Below are 10,631 nucleotides of genomic sequence, written 5' to 3'. Positions count from 1 at the left end.
ATTTGCACTGAATATTGAATGAAACAGCTCTATCTCACAGAGAGATAAGCTTTTGAGCAGATTTGGGCTGGATTTCACTTCATTTGAACAGAAGCAGTATTTCAACATTACTGGTCTCAGAAACCTGTAAACTGACAATCTTGAGCAATGAAGTCCTAACATAAGTTTTTGTGCATATAACGTCTAACACATTAAAAACTGTCTTACAGCATTGCAAAAACATTGTATTTCATAAGGCATAAGCATCTTTCATTTTGGCAAGATTTGCACTGAATATTGAATGAAGCAGCTCTATCTCACAGAGAGACAAGCTTTTGAGCAGATTTGGGCTAGATTTCACTTCATTTGAACAGAAGCAGTATTTCAACATTACTGGTCTCAGAAACCTATAAACTGACAATCTTGAGCATTGAAGTCCTAACATAAGTTTTTGTGCATATAACTTCTAACACATTAAAAACTGTCTTACAGCATTGCAAAAACATTGTATTTCATAAGGCATAAGCATCTTTTAGTTTGGCAAGATTTGCACTGAATATTGAATGAAGCAGCTTTGTCTCATAGAGAGACAAGCTTTTGAGCAGATTTGGGCTAGATTTCACTTCATTTGAACAGAAGCACTATTTTAACATTACTTGTCTCAGAAACCTGTAAACTGACAATCTTCAGCATTGAAGACCTAACATAAGGTTTTGTGCATATAACTTCTAACACATTAAAAACTGTCTTACAGCATTGCAAAAACATTGTATTTCATAAGGCATAAGCATCTTTCAGTTTGGCAAGATTTGCACTGAATATTGAATGAAGCAGCTTTCTCTCATAGAGAGACAAGCTTTTGAGCAGATTTGGGCTAGATTTCACTTCATTTCAACAGAAGCACTATTTTAACATTACTGGTCTCAGAAACCTGTAAACTGACAATCTTGAGCATTGAAGTCCTAACATAAGTTTTTGTGCATATAACGGCTAACACATTAAAAACTGTCTTACAGCATTGCAGAAATAATTTTATTTCATAAGGCATAAGCATCTTTCAGTTTGGCAAGATTTGCACTGAATATTGAATGAAACAGCTCTATCTCACAGAGACACAAGCTTTTGTGCAGATTTGGGCTAGATTTCACTTCATTTGAACAGAAGCACTATTTCAACATTACTGGTCTCAGAAACCTGTAAACTGACAATCTTGAGCAATTGAAGTCCTAACATAAGGTTTTGTGCATATAACTTCTAACACATTAAAAACTGTCTTACAGCATTGCAAAAACATTGTATTTCATAAGGCATAAGCATCTTTCAGTTTGGCAAGATTTGCACTGAATATTGAATGAAGCAGCTTTCTCTCATAGAGAGACAAACTTTTGAGCAGATTTGGGCTAGATTTCACTTCATTTCAACAGAAGCACTATTTTAACATTACTGGTCTCAGAAACCTGTAAACTGAAAATCTTGAGCATTGAAGTCCTAACATAAGTTTTTGTGCATATAACTTCTAACACATTAAAAACTGTCTTACAGCATTGCAAAAACATTGTATTACATAAGGCATAAGCATCTTTCAGTTTGGCAAGATTTGCACTGAATATTGAATGAAACAGCTCTATCTCACAGAGAGATAAGCTTTTGAGCAGATTTGGGCTAGATTTCACTTCATTTGAACAGAAGCAGTATTTCAACATTACTGGTCTCAGAAACCTGTAAACTGACAATCTTGAGCATTGAAGTCCTAACATAAGTTTTTGTGCATATAACGGCTAACACATTAAAAACTGTCTTACAGCATTGCAAAAACATTGTATTTGATAAGGCATAAGCATCTTTCAGTTTGGCAAGATTTGCACTGAATATTGAATGAAGCAGCTTTCTCTCATAGAGAGACAAGCTTTTGAGCAGATTTGGGCTAGATTTCACTTCATTTCAACAGAAGCACTATTTTAACATTACTGGTCTCAGAAACCTGTAAACTGACAATCTTGAGCATTGAAGTCCTAACATAAGTTTTTGTGCATATAACTTCGAACACATTAAAAACTGTCTCACAGCATTGCAGAAATAATTTTATTTCGTAAGACAAAAGCATCTTTCAGTTTGGCAAGATTTGCACTGAATATTGAATGAAGCAGCTCTATCTCACAGAGAGACAAGGTTTTGAGCAGATTTGGGCTAGATTTCACTTGATTTGAACAGAAGCAGTATTTCAACATTACTGGTCTCAAAAACCTGTAAACTGACAATCTTCAGCATTGAAGTCCTAACATAAGTTTTTGTGCATATAACGTCTAACACATTAAAAACTGTCTTACAGCATTGCAAAAACATTGTATTTCATAAGGCATAAGCATCTTTCAGTTTGGCAAGATTTGCACTGAATATTGAATGAAGCAGCTCTATCTCACAGAGAGACAAGCTTTTGAGCAGATTTGGGCTAGATTTCACTTGATTTGAACAGAAGCAGTATTTCAACATTACTGGTCTCAGAAACCTGTAAACTGACAATCTTCAGCATTGAAGTCCTAACATAAGTTTTTGTGCATATAACGTCTAACACATTAAAAACTGTCTTACAGCATTGCAAAAACATTGTATTTCATAAGGCATAAGCATCTTTCAGTTTGGCAAGATTTGCACTGAATATTGAATGAAACAGCTCTATCTCACAGAGAGATAAGCTTTTGAGCAGATTTGGGCTGGATTTCACTTCATTTGAACAGAAGCAGTATTTCAACATTACTGGTCTCAGAAACCTGTAAACTGACAATCTTGAGCATTGAAGTCCTAACATAAGTTTTTGTGCATATAAACGTCTAACACATTAAAAACTGTCTTACAGCATTGCAAAAACATTGTATTTCATAAGGCATAAGCATCTATCAGTTTGGCAAGATTTGCACTGAATATTGAATGAAGCAGCTCTATCTCACAGAGAGACAAGCTTTTGAGCAGATTTGGGGTAGATTTCACTTCATTTGAACAGAAGCACTATTTTTTAACATTACTGGTCTCAGAAACCTGTAAACTGACAATCTTGAGCATTGAAGACCTAACATAAGGTTTTGTGCATATAACTTCTAACACATTAAAAACTGTCTTACAGCATTGCAAAAACATTGTATTTCATAAGGCATAAGCATCTTTCAGTTTGGCAAGATTTGCACTGAATATTGAATGAAGCAGCTTTGTCTCATAGAGAGACAAGCTTTTGAGCAGATTTGGGCTAGATTTCACTTCATTTGAACAGAAGCACTATTTTAACATTACTGGTCTCAGAAACCTGTAAACTGACAATCTTCAGCATTGAAGTCCTAACATAAGATTTTGTGCATATAACGTCTAACACATTAAAAACTGTCTTACAGCATTGCAAAAACATTGTATTTCATAAGGCATAAGCATCTTTCCGTTTGGCAAGATTTGCACTGAATATTGAATGAAACAGCTCTATCTCACAGAGAGATAAGCTTTTGAGCAGATTTGGGCTGGATTTCACTTCATTTGAACAGAAGCAGTATTTCAACATTACTGGTCTCAGAAACCTGTAAACTGAAAATCTTGAGCAATAAAGTCCTAACATAAGTTTTTGTGCATATAACGTCTAACACATTAAAAACTGTCTTACAGCATTGCAAAAACATTGTATTTCATAAGGCATAAGCATCTTTCAGTTTGGCAAGATTTGCACTGAATATTGAATGAAGCAGCTCTATCTCACAGAGAGACAAGCTTTTGAGCAGATTTGGGCTAGATTTCACTTCATTTGAACAGAAGCACTATTTTAACATTACTGGTCTCAGAAACCTGTAAACTGACAATCTTCAGCATTGAAGTCCTAACATAAGATTTTGTGCATATAACGTCTAACACATTAAAAACTGTCTTACAGCATTGCAAAAACATTGTATTTCATAAGGCATAAGCATCTTTCCGTTTGGCAAGATTTGCACTGAATATTGAATGAAACAGCTCTATCTCACAGAGAGATAAGCTTTTGAGCAGATTTGGGCTGGATTTCACTTCATTTGAACAGAAGCAGTATTTCAACATTACTGGTCTCAGAAACCTGTAAACTGACAATCTTGAGCAATGAAGTCCTAACATAAGTTTTTGTGCATATAACGTCTAACACATTAAAAACTGTCTTACAGCATTGCAAAAACATTGTATTTCATAAGGCATAAGCATCTTTCATTTTGGCAAGATTTGCACTGAATATTGAATGAAGCAGCTCTATCTCACAGAGAGACAAGCTTTTGAGCAGATTTGGGCTAGATTTCACTTCATTTGAACAGAAGCAGTATTTCAACATTACTGGTCTCAGAAACCTATAAACTGACAATCTTGAGCATTGAAGACCTAACATAAGGTTTTGTGCATATAACTTCTAACACATTAAAAACTGTCTTACAGCATTGCAAAAACATTGTATTTCATAAGGCATAAGCATCTTTCAGTTTGGCAAGATTTGCACTGAATATTGAATGAAGCAGCTTTCTCTCATAGAGAGACAAGCTTTTGAGCAGATTTGGGCTAGATTTCACTTCATTTCAAAAGAAGCACTATTTTAACATTACTGGTCTCAGAAACCTGTAAACTGACAATCTTGAGCATTGAAGTCCTAACATAAGTTTTTGTGCATATAACTTCTAACACATTAAAAACTGTCTTACAGCATTGCAAAAACATTGTATTACATAAGGCATAAGCATCTTTCAGTTTGGCAAGATTTGCACTGAATATTGAATGAAACAGCTCTATCTCAAAGAGAGATAAGCTTTTGAGCAGATTTGGGCTAGATTTCACTTCATTTGAACAGAAGCAGTATTTCAACATTACTGGTCTCAGAAACCTGTAAACTGACAATCTTGAGCATTGAAGTCCTAACATAAGTTTTTGTGCATATAACGGCTAACACATTAAAAACTGTCTTACAGCATTGCAAAAACATTGTATTTGATAAGGCATAAGCATCTTTCAGTTTGGCAAGATTTGCACTGAATATTGAATGAAGCAGCTCTATCTCACAGAGAGACAAGCTTTTGAGCAGATTTGGGCTAGATTTAACTTCATTTGAACAAAAGCACTATTTTAACATTACTGGTCTCAGAAACCTATAAACTTACAATCTTCAGCATTGAAGACCTAACATAAGGTTTTGTGCATATAACTTCTAACACATTAAAAACTGTCTTACAGCATTGCAAAAACATTGTATTTCATAAGGCATAAGCATCTTTCAGTTTGGCAAGATTTGCACTGAATATTGAATGAAGCAGCTTTCTCTCATAGAGAGACAAGCTTTTGAGCAAATTTGGGCTAGATTTTACATCATTTCAACAGAAGCACTATTTTAACATTACTGGTCTCAGAACCCTGTAAACTGACCATCTTGAGCATTGAAGTCCTAACATAAGTTTTTGTGCATATAAATTCTAACACATTAAAAACTGTCTTACAGCATTGCAAAAACATTGTATTACATAAGGCATAAGCATCTTTCAGTTTGGCAAGATTTGCACTGAATATTGAATGAAGCAGCTTTCTCTCATAGAGAGACAAGCTTTTGAGCAAATTTGGGCTAGATTTTACATCATTTCAACAGAAGCACTATTTTAACATTACTGGTCTCAGAACCCTGTAAACTGACCATCTTGAGCATTGAAGTCCTAACATAAGTTTTTGTGCATATAAATTCTAACACATTAAAAACTGTCTTACAGCATTGCAAAAACATTGTATTACATAAGGCATAAGCATCTTTCAGTTTGGCAAGATTTGCACTGAATATTGAATGAAACAGCTCTATCTCACAGAGAGATAAGCTTTTGAGCAGATTTGGGCTGGATTTCACTTCATTTGAACAGAAGCAGTATTTCAACATTACTGGTCTCAGAAACCTGTAAACTGACAATCTTGAGCATTGAAGTCCTAACATAAGTTTTTGTGCATATAACGTCTAACACATTAAAAACTGTCTTACAGCATTGCAAAAACATTGTATTTCATAAGGCCTAAGCATCTTTCAGTTTGGCAAGATTTGCACTGAATATTGAATGAAACAGCTCTATCTCACAGAGAGATAAGCCTTTGAGCAGATTTGGGCTAGATTTCACTTCATTTGAACAGAAGCAGTATTTTAACATTACTGGTCTCAGAAAACTGTAAACTGACAATCTTGAGCATTGAAGTCCTAACATAAGGTTTTGTGCATATAACGGCTAACACATTAAAAACTGTCTTACAGCATTGCAGAAATAATTTTATTTCATAAGGCATAAGCATCTTTCAGTTTGGCAAGATTTGCACTGAATATTGAATGAAACAGCTCTATCTCACAGAGACACAAGCTTTTGTGCAGATTTGGGCTAGATTTCACTTCATTTGAACAGAAGCACTATTTCAACATTACTGGTCTCAGAAACCTGTAAACTGACAATCTTGAGCAATTGAAGTCCTAACATAAGGTTTTGTGCATATAACTTCTAACACATTAAAAACTGTCTTACAGCATTGCAAAAACATTGTATTTCACAAGGCATAAGCATCTTTCAGTTTGGCAAGATTTGCACTGAATATTGAATGAAAGAGCTCTATCTCACAGAGAGATAAGCTTTTGAGCAGATTTGGGCTAGATTTCACTTCATTTGAACAGAAGCAGTATTTCAACATTACTGGTCTCAGAAACCTGTAAACTGACAATCTTGAGCATTGAAGTCCTAACATAAGTTTTTGTGCATATAACGGCTAACACATTAAAAACTGTCTTACAGCATTGCAAAAACATTGTATTTGATAAGGCATAAGCATCTTTCAGTTTGGCAAGATTTGCACTGAATATTGAATGAAGCAGCTTTCTCTCATAGAGAAGACAAGCTTTTGAGCAGATTTGGGCTAGATTTCACTTCATTTCAACAGAAGCACTATTTTAACATTACTGGTCTCAGAAACCTGTAAACTGACAATCTTGAGCATTGAAGTCCTAACATAAGTTTTTGTGCATATAACTTCTAACACATTAAAAACTGTCTTACAGCATTGCAAAAACATTGTATTACATAAGGCATAAGCATCTTTCAGTTTGGCAAGATTTGCACTGAATATTGAATGAAACAGCTCTATCTCACAGAGAGATAAGCTTTTGAGCAGATTTGGGCTAGATTTCACTTCATTTGAACAGAAGCAGTATTTCAACATTACTGGTCTCAGAAACCTGTAAACTGACAATCTTGAGCATTGAAGTCCTAACATAAGTTTTTGTGCATATAACTTCGAACACATTAAAAACTGTCTCACAGCATTGCAGAAATAATTTTATTTCGTAAGACAAAAGCATCTTTCAGTTTGGCAAGATTTGCACTGAATATTGAATGAAGCAGCTCTATCTCACAGAGAGACAAGGTTTTGAGCAGATTTGGGCTAGATTTCACTTGATTTGAACAGAAGCAGTATTTCAACATTACTGGTCTCAGAAACCTGTAAACTGACAATCTTCAGCATTGAAGTCCTAACATAAGTTTTTGTGCATATAACTTCTAACACATTAAAAACTTTCTTTACAGCATTGCAAAAACAATGTATTTCATAAGGCATAAGCATCTTTCAGTTTGGCAAGATTTGCACTGAATATTGAATGAAGCAGCTTTCTCTCATAGAGAGACAAGCTTTTGAGCAGATTTGGGCTAGATTTCACTTGATTTGAACAGAAGCAGTATTTCAACATTACTGGTCTCAGAAACCTGTAAACTGACAATCTTGAGCATTGAAGTCCTAACATAAGTTTTTGTGCATATAACGTCTAACACATTAAAAACTGTCTTACAGCATTGCAAAAACATTGTATTTCATAAGGCCTAAGCATCTTTCAGTTTGGCAAGATTTGCACTGAATATTGAATGAAACAGCTCTATCTCACAGAGAGATAAGCTTTTGAGCAGATTTGGGCTAGATTTCACTTCATTTGAACAGAAGCAGTATTTTAACATTACTGGTCTCAGAAAACTGTAAACTGACAATCTTGAGCATTGAAGTCCTAACATAAGTTTTTGTGCATATAACGGCTAACACATTAAAAACTGTCTTACAGCATTGCAGAAATAATTTTATTTCATAAGGCATAAGCATCTTTCAGTTTGGCAAGATTTGCACTGAATATTGAATGAAACAGCTCTATCTCACAGAGACACAAGCTTTTGTGCAGATTTGGGCTAGATTTCACTTCATTTGAACAGAAGCACTATTTCAACATTACTGGTCTCAGAAACCTGTAAACTGACAATCTTGAGCAATTGAAGTCCTAACATAAGGTTTTGTGCATATAACTTCTAACACATTAAAAACTGTCTTACAGCATTGCAAAAACATTGTATTTCATAAGGCATAAGCATCTTTTAGTTTGGCAAGATTTGCACTGAATATTGAATGAAGCAGCTTTCTCTCATAGAGAGACAAGCTTTTGAGCAGATTTGGGCTAGATTTAACTTCATTTGAACAAAAGCACTATTTTAACATTACTGGTCTCAGAAACCTATAAACTTACAATCTTCAGCATTGAAGACCTAACATAAGGTTTTGTGCATATAACTTCTAACACATTAAAAACTGTCTTACAGCATTGCAAAAACATTGTATTTCATAAGGCATAAGCATCTTTCAGTTTGGCAAGATTTGCACTGAATATTGAATGAAGCAGCTTTCTCTCATAGAGAGACAAGCTTTTGAGCAGATTTGGGCTAGATTTTACATCATTTCAACAGAAGCACTATTTTAACATTACTGGTCTCAGAACCCTGTAAACTGACCATCTTGAGCATTGAAGTCCTAACATAAGTTTTTGTGCATATAAATTCTAACACATTAAAAACTGTCTTACAGCATTGCAAAAACATTGTATTACATAAGGCATAAGCATCTTTCAGTTTGGCAAGATTTGCACTGAATATTGAAAGAAACAGCTCTATCTCACAGCGAGATAAGCTTTTGAGCAGATTTGGGCTAGATTTCACTTCATTTGAACAGAAGCAGTATTTCAACATTACTGGTCTCAGAAACCTGTAAACTGACAATCTTGAGCATTGAAGTCCTAACATAAGTTTTTGTGCATATAACTTCGAACACATTAAAAACTGTCTCACAGCATTGCAGAAATAATTTTATTTCGTAAGACAAAAGCATCTTTCAGTTTGGCAAGATTTGCACTGAATATTGAATGAAGCAGCTCTATCTCACAGAGAGACAAGGTTTTGAGCAGATTTGGGCTAGATTTCACTTGATTTGAACAGAAGCAGTATTTCAACATTACTGGTCTCAGAAACCTGTAAACTGACAATCTTCAGCATTGAAGTCCTAACATAAGTTTTTGTGCATATAACTTCTAACACTATAAAAACTGTCTTACAGCATTGCAAAAACATTGTATTTCATAAGGCATAAGCATCTTTCAGTTTGGCAAGATTTGCACTGAATATTGAATGAAGCAGCTCTATCTCACAGAGAGACAAGCTTTTGAGCAGATTTGGGCTAGATTTCACTTGATTTGAACAGAAGCAGTATTTCAACATTACTGGTCTCAGAAACCTGTAAACTGACAATCTTCAGCATTGAAGTCCTAACATAAGTTTTTGTGCATATAACGTCTAACACATTAAAAACTGTCTTACAGCATTGCAAAAACATTGTATTTCATAAGGCATAAGCATCTTTCAGTTTGGCAAGATTTGCACTGAATATTGAATGAAGCAGCTTTGTCTCATAGAGAGACAAGCTTTTGAGCAGATTTGGGCTAGATTTCACTTCATTTGAACAGAAGCACTATTTTAACATTACTGGTCTCAGAAACCTGTAAACTGACAATCTTCAGCATTGAAGTCCTAACATAAGATTTTGTGCATATAACGTCTAACACATTAAAAACTGTCTTACAGCATTGCAAAAACATTGTATTTCATAAGGCATAAGCATCTTTCCGTTTGGCAAGATTTGCACTGAATATTGAATGAAGCAGCTCTATCTCACAGATAGACAAGCTTTTGAGCAGATTTGGGCTAGATTTCACTTCATTTGAACAGAAGCAGTATTTCAACATTACTGGTCTCAGAAACCTGTAAACTGACAATCTTGAGCATTGAAGTCCTAACATAAGTTTTTGTGCATATAACTTCTAACACATTAAAAACTGTCTTACAGCATTGCAAAAACATTGTATTTCATAAGGCATAAGCATCTTTTAGTTTGGCAAGATTTGCACTGAATATTGAATGAAGCAGCTTTGTCTCATAGAGAGACAAGCTTTTGAGCAGATTTGGGCTAGATTTCACTTCATTTGAACAGAAGCACTATTTTAACATTACTTGTCTCAGAAACCTGTAAACTGACAATCTTCAGCATTGAAGACCTAACATAAGGTTTTGTGCATATAACTTCTAACACATTAAAAACTGTCTTACAGCATTGCAAAAACATTGTATTTCATAAGGCATAAGCATCTTTCAGTTTGGCAAGATTTGCACTGAATATTGAATGAAGCAGCTTTCTCTCATAGAGAGACAAGCTTTTGAGCAGATTTGGGCTAGATTTCACTTCATTTCAACAGAAGCACTATTTTAACATTACTGGTCTCAGAAACCTGTAAACTGACA

The sequence above is a fragment of the Carassius carassius genome, chromosome 18 (genome assembly GCF_963082965.1).
Source record: "Carassius carassius chromosome 18, fCarCar2.1, whole genome shotgun sequence".
Classification (NCBI taxonomy): Eukaryota; Metazoa; Chordata; class Actinopteri; order Cypriniformes; family Cyprinidae; genus Carassius; species Carassius carassius.
This window is presented reverse-complemented; position numbering follows the sequence as displayed.